We start from the raw sequence: 14,843 nt of genomic DNA on the forward strand, positions 1-14,843 counted from the left end.
CAGTTATTGATTTAGACTGGTTTGATTGCCCAGTTTAGCTCCTGAAGCTCGGGTTCCAATAAAGTACATCAAATAACTAATCAGTTTAAACTACTTTTATTTCTGGCTCAAAATTTACAAAACTATTAAAAGCACTATTATGCTTTCCACTGAACTTTCTAAAATAAAAATGTCCTCCAATAACGTTCATAATTGTTTTTATTTTATATTTCATTACAAGAAGATCAAAAGTAAGTGCAGTAGAGATTTGCATGATATTGAAAAGAAAACTTTGTAACGTAAACAAATGTTTGTTTTAAATCTTCAGATACAAATATAATGAAACAGGTATGCCAACATTTAGAAACTAAATAGAATAAATCAACAAAGAAATTAAATACCAAAAAATATACATTTTTCAACAAGCGTTTCTGTTTTTTAACAAAGTAACAAGCATACTGCAAATGGAAAAAATAATCAAACCATACAAGTGTTGATATATTTATTTGGTTTAATTTCCATGTGGCTCAATCACTCTTTGTTTCTTACAATCATTGTTTTTATTCTTAGTTGGGTGAATTGACAGTTTTAATCGGGTTGCATGCCTAAGCCTTACAGGTATCTTATTCGGAATGAAAGTCTGCCAACAACTAAAAACTCAGCTATAACAATAGTAATATACTTCATGAAAATGACTTTCATATTTAAATATTTAAATCTGATATTTCAGAGCCGTATTGAGGACAATAATATACATTTTAAATATATAATTGGAATTTCCTTCCGAAGGAACTCTAAATGAACTCGAATCTAATATTTCCTATTCAACATCGTCCAATAAACTCTTTAATCTACAGAATGAGTTACGACTCTCGCTACTCTATAGAAGATACAATTACCCATCGCGGGGTCCAGGGAGGGGGAGGGGGGTTGTTTATTGCACAAGGGTTAGAAGAGTTACACTAACAACATTGTTATTTATTTCTGCCTTGTTACACTCTGTAGATGAACACAAGTGTACAAATAAGGACCAGCAAAAAAATTCGCACCAAAGGATCTTCTGCAAAGTATGTTTTGATTATTATGAGCACGGTTCTGGCAACGATATTTTTACCACTCTGCCTGATTTTTCAGAGTTAATAATAAAGATTGGGTTTATTAGCAATTCTATTGTGATCATATAGTTCTTAAATATTTTTTATATTGATGTCAATTTTGTCAAAATAATAAAATTATAGGACAACTCATAATCTGCACTTTGAACCAACCTATGATGCTAATAATAGAACTGCTTGTAACATCAAAGAAGTTTTACGTTCGGGCTAGGTGTAATGTAACCAAATATTAGCCTAATCGAAGAGTGTGGGAAGAATGAAATATCTTTAAAGCTTTGTTACTAACTAAGACTATTTGTCTCTTAAGCCAGGACCATTTATTTGAAGCCCAATGATCAACTATTGTTGAGTTCGGTTTCGTACGATCTGAACTTTCGTGATCAAATCAGTATCCTTCTAAGTACTAGATCATAGTTGTAGTATCGTAGTTACACAATCACTTTCTTATTACCTACAAAACCATATTGCCAGTCAAATAACTAAGTAATAGATGGGAACAACTGAAGTGCTCAGCAAAAGCTATTTTGGTTCATAAAATTATCTTAATCATTACCATTTCATAATTTAAAATAAGTGTTATATAGAACAAAACTGCAAGCTTTATTAAAAGACGAACAATAATAGCAAGCTCTTAGTAAGTATTTTTGTAATAAAATATGCAATTAATTATCTAAACATACCACCAAGTTATTTATCCAAAATTTAAAGGTTACAAATAAAGCGGTTGTATATAAAGCATTAAAATCGGTCAAATGCAACAGCATGAAACTATTATTTTACCATATAACGTCTAAGTTGTGAAATTAACAAAGTAATGATGTTACACAAAAAAGGTATTCTAAATCACTCAATTTGTTTGCCTTAACTATTTACTAGGTTACACAAAGGAAGCAACACAAGTATACCGTGGGTGTAGATGTACTAAAGTGTAGCTTTGTCGCTTTATATTTGTAACCGAATCACGTAGAACGATGCTGAACCGTTCACGTATCTTGCTGCAGCAAAGTAGTGTAATGTGAAACAAAACAACTTGTGTTTCCAATATACAGAAACTATTTTACTGCATTGCATGTAGCTCTGTGTAATATAATCGACATTGAAGTGTTTTCTTACTTCAAATGATTAATATTGCAACTAATAACGCACAGGTTTATGTGTCTACTATTAGTTAGGTAGTAGAAATCCTAAATAAATAGTTGACCCATTGACAATTACAATAAGTACATATTGTACTTAAAATACTCCCTATCCCCCTACAATATTTGAGGCACTTTAAGTCATTAAGTGATGATTGACGTATCCTTTTACCAGATAAATCCAATGTCAAAGATGAATTACAAAGCAAAATACCGATTAGAAGTTTTTGCATAATTATTTTGAAACGCTGTCACTTAAACTGTTGCCATGACAACCAAATAATTAAATATTAGTCGTAAACATGATTTGAGAGTTTACAAAGCAAAAACTATATCTGAACGTCGAACTCGAAAACTCCAGATCGAAATCGTTACGTATTAAATAAATATGGTGTGTTTAAAGTTTTAAAAGGTAAATAAAAAAATCTAGCAGCCTGGTGTATTTTGTTTCACTATAGTGGATATTGCTTGTTTTACCGACCATGTAATTTTGGTGTGAAGGACAAGTAATCCAATAGCTTTTAGCTGTGTGGTGACGATGACAGAACCCTGTACGAAAAACCATACGAAACAATTTACCTTAAATTATTTTTGTTTTACCAAGTATACAAATGAAGGCCATTTAAGCTAGTGCAACTATAGCATACAATCACTGGCCCTCAATTCTAACGTTTAGTTTTAATATTTTTTTGTAAACCAAAAGGTCAAACCAAAACAAAGAATTTCCTGAACTGAAAAAATGAGTAGTTCATAATAAAAATACAATATGTTTAAAATGAACATGTGTAGAGAGCATTTAAACCACTTAGGTTCACACACCTCAGTACAGTATCCCTCGCTGCGACATGAGTGATTATTGAGTCTCCAATCACTCTTTTAGCAGACTTTTACAATAGATTGAATCTCTTTCCGAAAACATCATTTGATTATTTTTCTAAATTTACCACTTTCAAACACACGCTGAAACATTTACATGAACAAAGCAATATTTAATGTGGCTTTTATGAGTTAGTAATATGAAAACGTTCGAATCAAGCTGTAAATAATCTGATTGTGAACACCTCCAACGTTAATTTAGGATTATCATTTCTTTAGATGCTTCGTTATTGTATGATAAGCAGTGTAACCTTTAAAATTCCTCAGGTATAAATTGATTTCTGTTTTTTTTATTGTAAACTAATAGGCTAAAGAGGGTTTACGGAATATAAAGAATGTCTTATTTGAAAATCGAGACGTATAAAGGCACGGAAATGAGAATGACAAGCGTAGCATGAACTGAGTAAATTGGACGTATTGAGCTTCTTCAAATTCTTTCTTAAAATGTATTCTTCAAATTCAACTACTGTATGTTTCTAATCTAAGGAATGCACGAAGACGGGTTTTTAGAGTACATTCAATGTGCCAATGCATTTGAATTTTCTCAAGCTTAAACAATTTCATGAGACAACTTGGTCAAAAATTTAGTCGATTAAATCAAATTAAGTTCACAATATGTTTGCAAGGCTTATTTTCTGAGGATCTTGAAGCTTCATACACACAAAATATTGTTTACTGAAGCAAGCAACATCTAATTTACTCTCACTAACTCTGGACAACCATAGTTCTAGAAATCATCTTGATAGTTTAAAAGAACTAAATATGTTAAAACAGCTATTCCATTTTAAAATACATGGTCCAAATTTTCTGGGCTGACTAAATTTTGATTCTATCGAGTGTTTAAATTGCTTATTTATAGTAAATAACGTTTGTTTTGAGTTGATTGTTCTTGAAAGTACTGAATCATCTTGGGACAAGAACCATAACGTGTTTCCTTAGGGAATAGTTACTGTGCAAAAGCGTTATAAGCTGATCGGAAGGTTCTGTCCTAGTAAAAACAATGTAGTGTATCTTATTTTTTAGATAGTCTATTCCCAATTTTACTTATAGTTTTTCTATACTCTAACATAGCATAAATTCGTGGGGTCCAGTGGTTAGAGTCCCTGAGGTCCCAGATTCAAATCCCGCCAAGTCACCAATGGATTTTATCTACGTGATAATACCGTAACCCCTTGGTCTAGCCTGAAGTAATGTGAAAAACAATTCCGGGCTCGTGCCTAGCGTCCTAGGAAAAAACAAAAAAACAACATAAATTATGAATATTTCTATCACGTTTATAAAATATGATAACATATTAAAACATATGAACGTATATTGACCACATGTTTGTTAAGTTACTATTTCTAGTACCTCTCCTCCCAATCACACCACAATATGGTTCAACAACTTGATTAATTTATTGATTACAATAGATTGCAATAGGGTATCTGATTCTCTGGAAATAGAATAGTCATATATTTCGTTAAATGTTTCAAACTTACCAAAGTTAATTTACTACAATCATTAATTATTATTGAAATCGGATAAATATTAGTGTACCAACTAATTAACGATTATTTTCAATATTTGGTAATCCAATTACGCAAACTATTCCGTTATTAAATTGCAAATATTTTGTTAATATTAAATGAATGATTGCTATTTGTAATAATTTGCATGTTTACCATGAAAATAGACATGTGTACCATCAAAATTAGTGTCATACGCAGTGACAGATTTATTAGGAGAAAATTTAAGAATCCAAATCCTCTTAACGTAAGTGATTATATTTTAACTGTTACAATTTTATTTATAAGAATCTACAATATGACTTAAGTCCCAAACATCATGACCATAACTTTAAGCGAAGAAGTAATTTTAAGGAAGATGTTTTAGCCAGCTCAGTGGGTAATAGATGATAAATCTTGTGAGGGTTCTCTAATTTGCATCTTGAGCCCCAAAACTCGTCTTGGACCAATATTTATTCACCAGATTAACTTTTAATGTCATATTCCATCAAAAAATCAATAATGTTTCAAGCAAAGAATGTATTTTTGTATGAGATTAGTTTTGGATGTTGAAGTATCGAGTAGGATTTTAATATGGTTTTCTATTTAAACATTCAGAAAAAGGTTAAAGAAGAAAAATATGTGATTTATAAAATAAAATGGTACATTCAATCAGTAGGGCCTAAAATGACTCTTTTGAAATGAGCTCTTGTTCTAAAATGAGTAAGGGTCAAAAATACACTTTATAGTCTAGAGATTAACTTTATTTTCCGTCATACTAAAGGTCACAAAGCTATATAATTCATAGCATATAGACTTTTTACCTTTATAATGGCTACTTCTTTTTTTTGCTATTATATACAAACTGCTGCTACGGTTATTTTTAATGCAATACGTATTACCATGATCAATGGTATTACTCCGCCGACAAAATCAAAACACTAATCATATTTGTTTGAATATAAGATTTAGTAAATTACTCTAAACGTTGTACAGTAAATATCAGTCAAATATTTCATTTTATACGAACATAAATACAAAAAAAAAAAATTGAAAGGACTCACTACATTTTTCTTTATCGGGACTATTGCCTTCTAAAAAATAGCGGGCGATTTTTTTACAATGAAAATTTACAGCTGATGTCCCCTACTCCAGCTAATATTTTTTATTCTTAGAAAAAATATATACTTAAGTTATACTTTGTGCCAAACTGCTATTTTGAAATGTATCAATATAATCACATGTGCTAGGAAGTTGATCAGTTAATTTTATCACAACCTGCAACCTTAGTATTTTGACTATGTCAATCCCTGTCAATAAATAAAATTAAAATCAATATTTTAATTTTTGCTGTTAAACAACTCAATGTTAAGTTGTTTTTTAAGGATAGATTAAAAAAAATACATTAGCCAAGGCAAATACAAAAAATAAAGTTTAAACTCACTTTAACCATAGCCAACTACATACTATAAGGAAGGTTGTTAATGTTGTATAGCCAAATAAATATTGTGTACTTAAAAATTTAAAAAATGCATTATGTTTTAGCCACAGATAATTATAAAAACATCAGTGAATGTTTTAAATAGGTTCTTTTGTTGACGCGATGGTCGTCTCAGGCCTTAAGCTACTTGGTTAATGAACTCATTTGCTTTGTATATTAAACAAGCTTGGCTTTGAATTGAATAATGTGTTCAGCAGTTTAAATATATTATGAATATACTCGTTTAATGTTTTCAATTGAATCAGTGTTTATAACTAGTACAGCTGCGTTTAGAAAGGATAAAAAAATGTATAATCTTAGGAAGGTTTTATGATAAATTTACATACGTTATATTAGCCTTTAAAAGGTTTGTGTTTTTACTTTTCCTTTTTTAGATCAATAAATCATTTGAAAAATATAGCTGTTTTGTACAGATGCATCTAAATAACTACAGTTCATGCAAATTCCTAATGAAATAGTCCTAATTACAACCTACAAACAGACATAGATAACTAAATTATTATTGAGTTCAAAGAGCTTTTACCTATAAGTCATGAAGATATTGATATCGTCTACAATGTTTTATGTTATGCAAACAAGGAGGAAATATAAAGAAAACACTGCAAAGTTAACGTCTTATAAAGTACGCACAAAATTAATACGAAAACTTTTATCATGTTGAAAACACATTTTACAGGCAGGGAGGTTCAAAATTGAATTCTTTTCGAATTGTTGCTTTAGGTATTTTTATAATGTTTCAGATTAAAGTTTTTCTGTGTTCTCTAATTAATGTAAAATGAATAAAAGTTGCATTAAACGAAAAAAGCCACACGAATTTTTATAATTAAAATATATAAAATATATATTTTTATTAAAGAGGAAAACTGATTACTTGTAGCAATAGGTTGGCAATTCCTCATTCTGTTCATCCTTAGAAAGGAGATTTCCTGGGCTCAATTTACTACCATTCACTAAGTTTACATCACTGACTATAAAATTTATAGGTTCACTGTGCTGTGATTTTAAAGAAAACCACCAAAAACATTTTTTACCTAGTCTTCGCTAACATTATTAAAATCCTTCACGGCATTCTAAATCAAGTTTTTTTTCGTATTCATGAAATTCAGATACTTTTCATCACCTTTCTGATCGGTATCGGATAAATCCCAATAATTGAGTGGTTAGGATCAAAAATTATATTAAAAATTAACTTTTTGCAGTAATCTTCAAAATAAATTCTTAAAATATCTCCAAACGCATGATCAAATTGTATGATAATGTATGCATAGGCTATTTAGGGAATAATATAACTTTTAAGTCAATAAAACTAAAATTATATAAATAAAGTGACGCTGTTGGATCTAGTTCTACATTTCTACTTTTATTTTACGGAAGAAAGGGATGCAAGTTATATTTAACAATATCCCAGTTAATGATCAACTATCAGATTTAACGGGTCAAGTATATCCTTAATTTGATCTCTTAAACATTATGCAGAAAATCTTTATCTACAAATGAATTATACATTAAAAATTATAAGCATAGCATTATATAATATGGAAATAATAACATGAGAATCATGTGTTTAGTTCACTTAAAGGATTGCACAATTAAATCTTTTTGCGAGCTTATAAAATAATCATGAAACCATTTGGGTTTTGAAAGTAATTTTCTTCATTATTTGACATAAAGCTGCTCAGCAAAGGCAAAGATGTCAAGTAAGTGTGATTATTTCCCGGAACCTCTTGTTTTGCTCATTTCCTACCAGTTTTCATTCTTCGTAGAAAGTCTCTTTTATTTCTTCAGTATCTCACCACTCTCCAAGCGTTTAAACTATTTTATATCATTAATTATTAAAATTGGAATAGGAATTGTTTTTAGAAAAATATAATAAGTTATTCTTGTAAGAAAAGTTAATGCAGTGTGGCATTAACACCTAGGAGTCCTTATGTAGAAACAAACTCGATTCGAAGTAAGGTAAGTAAAGAAAGAGTGTTTTAGCTAATTTCCCTATAGGGAAGAAGCTATTATCGTAGGTGCCTAGGTGGCACGGTAAGACCTACAACCGGATACGATTTACTTTTTCATTTTGATGTCCCCAGAGGTTAAATTCACCACACTTTAAAATGATAATTGATGTATATTTCTTCATTATGTGTGTCAGTGAACACAATAATTCAAGTAATTTTGGTCCGATTTTGATGAAGTTTGGCATAAACATGTAGGGCTAGATACACTTGAATGAGTTCAACAAACCAACAAGATCAGGTAATGTAAACAGGGTGTTATGGGAGTTCCAAATCTTTCAAAAATTGTTTGTTTTTTAATGCACAATTGTCATTAAAACCATCATGTAGGGCTTATAAAACAAATAATTTTGTATGCTGACGCGTTTTGTAGGATTAAAAGCTAAAGAGTTTTTTTTTTAATCTAACATTTAAACTTACCACGTTATTCTGATGGATAAAACGTTCTGGAGAAAACATTTGTTGTTAGCTTGCTTATGGAGATATTTTGATCAAATTTAAAAAATGTATTTATTTCACACTATACTATTAACATTTTACCGAAAGGTTTTACGTAGTAGCAGCGAATCTAGTTGCTTGTTAGTCTCGTTTTATTTAAACTAGAGGTCGTCCAGTGGTCGAAACTCGACCAAAAATATGTAATGTACAGATTTCTCTATTTTCACCCCACACTGTAAATAAAACATGTGATTGGAGTTTCTTCCATTTGTTTTGATTTTCTGTTTATATTTCGTTGTTATTTCGTCACCAGCATGGCAACCCATATGATCCATGTTAATTTTTTCAAATTTTTAAACTCATTTTTTGTGCTTATCTTTGAGCCTATTTTAATTTATAAAGGGATTCTGCACACCTACAGGAAAATAGCTTTCTAACGGTATGCGTAGATTTTCCCTACGATGCACACGAGCTGAGAAAAAAGGTTTTAAAGAAACATGCTTGCCTATTAATATATAGATAGATGGGAAAACAATCTGACATATTTTTTAAGAAATATTTTATTAAAAACCCAATCATAAAAGTGGAAATTCGCTTAGTCTGTACGTTTGCTGTGGTAGGGTTATTAAATAAATTAATTTAGTCTTTTTTTTTATCGGCTAAACTTAGAATGCGAGACAAATAAGCAAAACCAAGTGACGATTTTGTAAGTGAACTGCGCAAGTATAACATGCTACAGTATTCAAGCGGACGTGACATTGCTAGATAAGTGAGATGAATTTCTCGGAATGATTGTCTACGTACTCGGCGCCGTATCCTAAAAATACGTTCACTTTACAAACATAGCGTAACCCATTCATTGTTAACAATGACTCACACCATTCATAACATCATGCATGTACACAGCTCTCGAGATAGTTCCTAGAGCTCTCAACAGGTTGCGCTAGTTCTGCAAAACATGCATAATTAATTATTACTCCATAAATACTTTTGATTATATTACATGCAGATGTTTTACAGTATATACTATTGATGACGGTCACAATGAGTCTATTTTCTTAAGTCTCAAGTGTTAAAATAGGGTGAAATAAAAATTTAATTGACATTAAAAATCTGTTCTTTGTTCAGTAGGACGTATTCAATTGTAATTGTTTATTTTTAATCATATAAAGTAATAAAAATGTTAATAGTTATTGTAGAAATGAACTTAGAATGTAGAAGTTCTCGCAGGAAAGATGTGTACTACTCATGGCATATATACGGACGCGCTCTGTACCACTGACGGGAGGACCGAAGCTGCTAGATGTCCATTGAGGTTCAATTCCTCTCCCCCCATAATAAGTTGCATAATTACAACATAATATTAGATTACTGAAAAATGACACAGTATCCACATTAACATGTGGTGGCCCTACATCTCAGCAGCGGAATTTGTTCTCCTTTTGTACATTTTACTATCATAAAAATGTGAATAAACCAACTACACAAACTTTTTCCAAAAAATCCTTTCAAACATCGTATTTTCTAAGTAACTCTTAATCTTAATCATATAATATATTTCTAGATTAAAAGTAAATGTAATATATTTTCCGTGTAAGATTTTATTTTGAAATACAATTTTGGCACAGCTTTATAAGTTTCATATGTTAATAAACATAACTTTCCTAGTTTTTTTAACTTGTTTTATTTGTTTCGTTTATTGTTTTGCGTATCTTAAAAAAAACAAGTTCAAACAAAAATAACACAATATATTGTTTGCATGATGCAAAAATGTTACTAAATTGTAGAGGTCTTTCCCATTAGCAAGTCTATCTCAAATACCATCCCAGGTATAAAATTAATTCAGTACTTAAAATATACATATTTGCAGCGAACTTTCAAATATTATTCTGAGGTTGGTTTTCATTCAACTTTGTTTTACAAAAAAACATAGGATTAAGACTCTGATTTATTTGCTACATGAGTATCTTGGTAATATTTAGATTTACTGTGAACAATAAGGTGATACATTTTTTAAGTATAGCAAAAATCTAACTTTTTATTACTTTAGGCTTTATGCTTATGTAACTTTACATTTGTTTTGTTGTATATATTTTAAATTTTAGCTGAACTGACGCATTTACAGAATTAAGTAATTGACATATTATTAAAATTCATTCAAACATATTTATAATCAAACAGAATATATTCCTCTCATAAAACTATTCAATAATATAATTCGGTAGAGAAAATAATACGAAATAACGTCACAAGTAGCTGTATTCAACAGTTTTGTTAATCGTATTACGGTGTCCTGATGAATCCACTTATTCGTTCGTATCAAAGTCACCCTTTACAGTCGGGCTGAGCAGTTCAGCTAAACCTCAGTAAGAGCTTTACTGTCAGTTGTATTGGATTAAACAGTTACCAACAAGGTAGGTCTGAGGTTGAACTTGCGACGTTCCCAAAGATTACATTTGACTACACAGATTATCCAACTCTGGAGCATGCGGTCTATAAAGCCTCTTTCCTTAAAGTTGTCGGGTTCAATCCTAATAAAATTAAAACAAACTTAATGAGATCAGATAGCCTATAAGGGACTTAAATATGTAACATATAGTCAAATTAATTTAAAAATCGTTTTAACAGCCAAAAGGTAGTTTAAACCTTAATTAATTGATTCATTCGATCAAGAAGCCATCCTTGATGAAAATAGAAGTATATTTTAATTCAAACATCTACAAGTTCATTCATGTAGAAAAATAAAAGCGTTTCAGGCAAAACAATTCGAGAGGTTTTTATTTATTTACACTATCGAATACTCAGTGTGTATATTTGATTTATAATGTGTATTTGAAATAATATAGATGGATAGGTCGGCCGTTTTCATTTTTCTTGATCAAAGATAGAATTGGACACCGTAGATTAAACCCATCTTAAGATCCATAATGATGATGAGTATTTAAATGACTTAAAGGGGTTTTAGGAAAGTCTGCTATATTGATAAATTATCAGATACACATGAATATTTACTATATTGGTAAATACAGTACTAAGATATTTAGAGGCTACAGTGCTCCTAATTATGCCTTACTTTCAATAGCTTACATTTTTGTTGAATGTTTTAGTAAATGTAGTGGTAAAGGATTCAATCGAATTCCTGCAACATTAAGGTACTAAGCTATATAGAATATTTAAGAATTAATTCAACATGACTTTAATTAGCATGATGCCTATCAATATTATAAAATTACTCTTTTTTGCTAGATTAAGTAATGTTGATATAGCTATAACGTATTTGTACCAAATATTTATAGGTTAAAAATACATACGTAAAACACAAATATTTGATGTAAAATCGGTAAGTTTAACAATACATCGACTGGGACATGTTTTTTAAACGTTCCATCCATCATATTATGACAGTTCTCCTCATGGATATATTTCACCATCCCCTAAGTTATGACTTGAATGATAAACTTTATAATTATAACTCTGAAACTATGGTGGACATCAATGAAAGTCTACATTGTAAAACATATATATTTACATGTTTATAAACAATATTGATAACTTAATTCAAAGGTACTTCAAAAATGGTCGATTTATCATTACAATTTTATATTACTTTACGTGGTCAACAATTTGATTTCATTGTACTCATTATTTCTGCACATTTTCATACCATTATTAAAATAATTTTACCATTACTAAAGTAATTAGTAATTTTCACACCTACATTTACTTCAGGCGTATTCCTACACATACCTAAGACTTACTAAAAACAACAATGTAATAGTTGTTCTAAAAGGTAATTAAATAAATTCAAAACTTTCAATGTATACCTCAAAGTACACAAAAAAACCAAATGGTAGGCCTACTCTTATTTAATATCTCTACTTTTTAAATATTTTATACAAATAACTTCTTAGACATTACAGTATATTTAATACCCATATTTACAACAATAACATCTAAGTATCACATGAAATTTACCATTTCTAACTGCATAACACTTTTTCAACATTAGCACCATATAATACTGTACATCTTATATTTGACACATTAAGAAGTATTAAGCGTCTTAGAATCTACACAGGTTAAATATGACACTGATCAGTATAGAGAAATGCTGCTATTTTATGGCCCTTACAAGCTTTGTGTTCCAAATATTGTTGTCCGCTCGGGAAGGATGTTAGGTTATTATATTAACAAGACGATAACATAGACAATAAGACTCCTACGTAAAAATGTGTAGAGTATATTAATGGGATTTTAAATTCAAGATAACGACGGAGGAGGGATTTTTCAGGACTTTTAATACAAAATAATAATATGTTTTCAACTGTTTGGTTGGAGACTGTTGGTCTACCTAGCCTACTTGGATTAATAACCGATCCAGTAACCAATTTGCTATTTTCATGAGCTGGGGTTTTATTATATTTCAAGTGTTTGCTGTACTAAAATCACTGAGTAGGTCAATTTACAATATAAAGCACTTAGATTTATTTTGATTATAAAACATAGTTTATGGTGAAAGCTTGAAATTACCTATATAAAATAATAAGATTACCAACAAAACAATGAACTCAGCTGTTTTAATGAATGCAAACCGTCTGAATTACCAAATGCAAGAAAACCAATATGAAATGTTTGATTTGTTTCATATCCGTATGGAAATATTTAAAACCCCACAACCATGAACACCATGTATATTGGAAACACATAATCAACATTAATTAGTTACGTTAGTTAATTAGTGGTTAGTTAGTTTAGTTGTTTCTATTAACTAATTGATGGTTGGGAATGTAAACGAGCAGTTTTAGAATTACTTACATTAATATATTAAATATGGTTCTTTGCAAGGTTGCAGTTAAAGTAATGTTTATGTGTAAGAGAAAACGTAATGTAAAGAATGTTTTACACTATGCCTATATGAATTCCGTGGCGAAAATCGCTGTCGTCCGTCAGCAGTTTAAGCAAAGCTGTCTCAGTGGTTACACCCACGTGCGGTCGAAAGTGTAATCTTCCAGCCTAATATTTTTGGTACAGTTATAATGTATTAAAGCAATTCCTTAGAATTCGGTAATGTAGACTTAGAGGCGGTTCACGAGTCACGGGTTATCCTTAGTTCGAGCGCAAAATCCAGTTATAGCCAGTTTTTTGCGCCGCGGCTTGGAAATCGGCTTCACGAGTACGAGGTTACCCGCGCTCGAGCGCAGACAGATAAACTTCACCCAATTATGACAGGGATAAACCCGAGCGCAAAAAGTCGGCTTCACGGGTTCAATTAGAGAAAACCCCGGGCCAAATGTCGGGTTCACGAGTCATAGTCTAGCGCAAACTGGATAATCTCGAGCGTAAATAACAATGGTTTTGGTCTTCAACTTAACCCTGCTTGGGGGCAGGGTTAAGGTGACATCATGTCGGGATTATCTCATTTGCTCGTTTATTGTTTTTTTTTGTTAGCAAAAAGAATGTTGTATTCGGATTCGGCATTAAATTCCGAACAATTTCATTACCCTCAACATGATATTTATTTTTTTAATTTTTTTACTACTGATAGCCGAAAACATGCAAAACATCGTAAAAAGTAACTGTTGAGGCATTTTGGTTAATTATTACTAAGTAAAAATATAACTAATAGCTTAACATATTCATATAAATTTAAATTGCAATCGAATCTTATTTTGTAAATTCTTTATATTTATTTTAGCAATTTTGAATCCTTTTATTTCAGCTGAATAATATCAAAATAAAAATGGTTCCATCAAACACTTTTAGGTTTGTCTAAGATTTTTAATTGTATAAAATTAGTTCAATTTTTGTTCCGCCATAAAATTCATATAAAACATAGGTCATTTTATTTAAGTATCCAAATTTTATTTCGTATGTTTTAAATTATATGTTTATATTATTATGTTTATGATTTAAGATTTGTTAAAGAAAGACCTTTTCATCTGATAATGTCTTAATATTTGTCATATCGGGATTTACAATAAATTGCTTCAATTTGCTGAGGTAAAAGATAAATTATATAGTTAAATATACAAAACGTTGTATTACAACAAAATATTTTTTTAAATTATAACCTGTTTTCTCATGCTTAGGGCTGTGCTCTGCCCGTCTGGCACGCGCAAATGTTCTTAGGGGCTTAGTTCTTAGGTCTGTGCTGTTTGTAGCCCCAATTGTGAACCGATTTAAAAGATCTTGGTGTCATAAAATGTTATTGTAGGTTTGCCATTTTATATTTACGTTTATTACTGTATACGTATGAGGGCATCTCTGCTCCTATAATAGCCAGTTGTTCCTAGAAATTTATTTTT

The sequence above is a fragment of the Macrosteles quadrilineatus genome, unplaced genomic scaffold, assembly GCF_028750875.1.
Source record: "Macrosteles quadrilineatus isolate MER2022 unplaced genomic scaffold, UCM_ALF_1.0 Scaffold_7__1_contigs__length_78375512, whole genome shotgun sequence".
Taxonomy (NCBI): domain Eukaryota; kingdom Metazoa; phylum Arthropoda; class Insecta; order Hemiptera; family Cicadellidae; genus Macrosteles; species Macrosteles quadrilineatus.